We start from the raw sequence: 4076 nt of genomic DNA, 5'->3' as shown, positions 1-4076 counted from the left end.
TTTTCAAGAGCTTTAAAAAATTCCATAGGATTTCAAAATATTTTCGGATTTAAAATATCTTAGAGTATTTTTAATAGATATCAATAATTTTGACTAATTCCTAAGGATTTTAACATTTTAGGGAGTTTTTAGGGATGCTTTCAAAAGTTAAAAAAATTTGTAGAGTATTTTTTAAAGTTCCAAGGTATTTGCAAGAGCTTTCGAAAGTTTTAAGAAATTTTAAACTGATTTAAATAATTTGAAGGGATTTCAAAGAAGTTAAACTTTTTTTTTAATTCCTAAGAATTTTAAAAAACTTAAATTTCGAATGGATTTCAACAGATTTAAAAAAATTTTTAAATATCTTCGGATATTTCGAATAGATTTCAATAATTTGAAGCTATTCCAAAAGATTTCAAAGATCTTAGGAAATTTTTAAATTTTTCAAGGAATTTTCAAGAGCTTTCGAAAACTCCATAGGATTTCAAAATATTTTAAAAGATTTAATATTTCTTAGAGTATTTCTAATATATTTCTAATCCTATGGAGTTTTCCCATAGGATTTCAAAATATTTTAAAAGATTTAATATTTCTTAGAGTATTTCTAATAGATATCAATCATTTTGACTAATTCCTAAGGATTTTAAAATATTTAGAGAGTTTCGTGACATTTTGCCACACTATAACACATTTTAGGACATGGAACGTGTTTTCCATTTTCCATCACTTCACTTTTTTTCTGATAATTGATAAACAAATCATCGGAATTTTCAGTCATCAGTAACATTTTGTAGTTAACGAAATTCTCGATCCAAAAATACCTAATGCGTTGTACAACACATTTAAAAAAATTAAAAGCTACTTTTAAAAAAAGTGTCAGCTTAGCTACGCTCTCGCCTATTTTTAAAAACTCCAAGGAATTTTGAAGAGCTATAAATCTTTGAGGTTCTGTAAATTGCTTTTCTTTTCCTGCTAAAAGTGTTTCTTTAGTTTATAATGTTCAAATGTTTAAATTAACCTACTTCCAACTTCCGCTTCTGGAAGATTTACAATTTCTGGGGCCCAACAAGGATTTCTTCATGAAAATTTTGAATTTTGGCTTAGAGACAAATTTAGATTTTTCTTATATTGGGCTATGATATATTCCTATATTTGCGGCTCTGAAGAGATTAATTTCCTTTTAATAAAAGATGACTAAAATATTTCTTCTATAAAGTGAAAATATTCGTCAAATACTCCTTGTGGTTTCGATATCTAAGAACTTACGACAGAGTTATATTTGCTTCTGGAATTATCAATCTTGTAGGCTCCAATCGGGGCTAACTTTGAAAGACGTCCCTTTTCCTTAATCTCGCACTTATCCCAGTTAACTAGAATTGACCTGTTATGTGGCGTCTACAATTCGGTCAGGTGCGAATGCAAAGTAACACTTCTCCGCCATTATAGTTGTGGCTTTTACAAGCGACGAGTCTACAGTTTCTGATCTGAAAGATTAAAAAAAACTACTGTTAGAATTTTAATCCTTACCAATAATCAAATCAATTAAAAACCTCTATTTAATTTGAAACAAAATTGAAACAGTGAGTACCAATTCGAATTTATGGAACTTTTTCTACGAATTATTGCAAAAGAGGATTTTTGTTATTTTTTTAGTGGTCTCGAAATAATGACGCTTTGCAATACTTTAAAGTGAAAATGTCTCAAAAAATTTTAATAAAACAAATGCCTGTATTATTGTCTTTTGACAGACTTTACAATAAACTTGTTCAATTTATATTTGTTAGAAGGCCGTGATTTTTAAATTTAAATGACTGAAATAAATTCCTAAAGGGCACAGGACTAAAATTGATTGAGAATTTTTTCTGAAATGTTAGACGTTATACTAAGTATTGAAGAATAATTAGTTATAATAACAATTTATATTAATAGGAAGGTGAGGCGATCTCCTTCGTCGCCAAAGCTGTGTCCAAGCTGGCCGCCGTGGAGGATGTGGGTCCAAAGCGGCCCGAATCTTCGTTTGACACCTCCCTGAAGGTTTCACCCACGGCTAGGGCTGCTTTACAATTATTGAAACAGAGAAGACCTTTCACCTCCATCTCCACCTCCGCTACCACCCGAGACGCAGAGACCATTACAGGTAGGAATTTAAAAAAAAAAAAAAAAAAAAAAAAAAAAAACGGTAGACCATTTGTGGGCAATATGAATAGGGCGATTGAGCTGCCAGAAAATTGAATTTTTTACATAAAAATGTAAAATAACTCTAGAAATAATAATGGAATCGTTATTTTCTGAAAAAAAAAACTGGAACTTTGTCTAGTCAATTTAACAAACAAAATTTAGAACAATCGGTTAAATTCTGATAGCTGCAGGTTCATTAATTGCTAGAAAGTCGAATTTTGGACATAAAAAGTGAAATAACTCTAGAAATAATTAATAAATAAAAATTCCCTTAAACAATAGCAATGAAGCTTTATCCAGCCAATCTATCGTAAAATTTTAGGACGAATCGGCTAAATTTTGTAGGCATCAGGTCGATTAAACTGCTAAAGTCTTCGAATTTTGAGCATAAAAACTGAAATAACTCTAGAAATATTGAATGAATCCGAACTTCGCGAAAAATCGTTCTAGAGCTTTATTTAGTAAGTGCATCCAAAAAAATGTTGATGAATCGGTTGAATATTTTAGATTACAGTACGATAGTACTGCTAAAAAATCGAATTTTGGGCATAAAAAGTGTAATAACTCTAGAGATTATTAATAAGTCAAACTTTCCTTAAAAATAGCTTTGGAGCTTTATCTAGTCAATCTATACTAAAATTTTAAGACGAATCGGTTACATTTTTTGCCGACCAGCTACAGGTCGATTGAACTACTCAAAAATCCAATTTTGGGTATAAAAAATCAGATAGCTCGAACAAATTTATAATTAATCAAAATGTTCTGGAAAATAGGAGTGGAGCTTTACCTGGTGAATAATCGGCTGAATATGTCAGGCCACAGGTCGGTAGAACTGCTAAAAAATCGAATTTTGTGCATAAAAATTATAATAATTTAAAAAATAAAAATGAATAAAAATTTGCTGAAAAAAGGGATTGAAACTTTTTTCTAATCAATTTAACATTGCATTGTTTAGGCAACAGGTCGATTGAGCTGCTAAAAACCTCAAGTTTTGAGGATAAAAACTGAAATAAGTCTAGAAATATTTAATTAACCCGAAATTCGTAAAAAAGAACTTTAGAGTTTTATCTAATAAGTGCATCCAAAAAAATTTTGTATCAATCGGTTGAATATTTTAGGCTACAGTACGATAGAACTGCTAAAAAATCGAATTTTGAGCATAAAAAATGAAATAACTCTAGAAATAATTAATCAATCAAAATTCCCTTGAAAAATAGCACTGGAGCTTTATCCAGTCAATCTATCCTATAATTTTAGGACGAATCGGCTACATTTTTTAAGCAACAGTACGATAGCACTGCTAAACAATCGAATTTTTGGCATAAAAAGTGAAATAACTCTAGAAATAATTTTAAAATCGAACTTCCCTTACAAATAGCTCTGGAGCTTTATCTCGTCAATCAACCCTAAAATTTTAGGACAAATCGGCTACATTGTTTAGGCAACAGGTCGATTTAAGTGTGAAAAAATCGAATTTTGGGCATAAAAAGTGAAATAACTTTGGAAATGATTAATAAAACAAACTTCTCTTCAAAAATAGCACTGGAGCTTTATTTATTCAATCTATCCTAAAATTTTAGGACGAATCGGCTACATTGTTTAGGCAACAGGTCGATTGAGGTGTGAAAAAATCGAATTTTGGGCATAAAAAGTGAAATAACTTTGGAAATGATTAATAAAACAAACTTCTCTTCAAAAATAGCACTGGAGCTTTATTTATTCAATCTATCCTAAAATTTTAGGACGAATCGGCTGCATTGTTTAGGCAACAGGTCGATTGAGCTGCTAGAAATTTCGAGTTTTTAGTATAAAAACTGAAATAACTCTAAAAGTATTGAATGAACCCGAAATTCGTGAAAAATAACTTTAGAGTTTTATCTAATAAGTGCATCCAAAAAAATTTTGATGAATCGGTTGAA

At 30.1% G+C, this 4076-nt stretch overlaps 1 protein-coding gene across 1 annotated transcript in view; it reads left to right on the top strand.

Annotated features, from left to right (window-relative positions):
• Positions 1-1918: 1918 nt before the first annotated feature.
• The window catches only part of LOC117181412 (trafficking kinesin-binding protein milt), a 117162-nt gene continuing 115004 nt past the window's right edge, over positions 1919-4076 (top strand). Inside the window, exon 1 of the mRNA XM_033374037.1 lies at positions 1919-2116. The gene's annotated coding sequence lies outside the window, so the exon portion shown is untranslated. The remainder of the gene's footprint in view (positions 2117-4076) is intronic.

This window comes from Belonocnema kinseyi, chromosome 10 (genome assembly GCF_010883055.1).
Source record: "Belonocnema kinseyi isolate 2016_QV_RU_SX_M_011 chromosome 10, B_treatae_v1, whole genome shotgun sequence".
In the NCBI taxonomy this organism is placed as follows: Eukaryota; Metazoa; Arthropoda; class Insecta; order Hymenoptera; family Cynipidae; genus Belonocnema; species Belonocnema kinseyi.
This window is presented reverse-complemented; position numbering and strand designations above follow the sequence as displayed.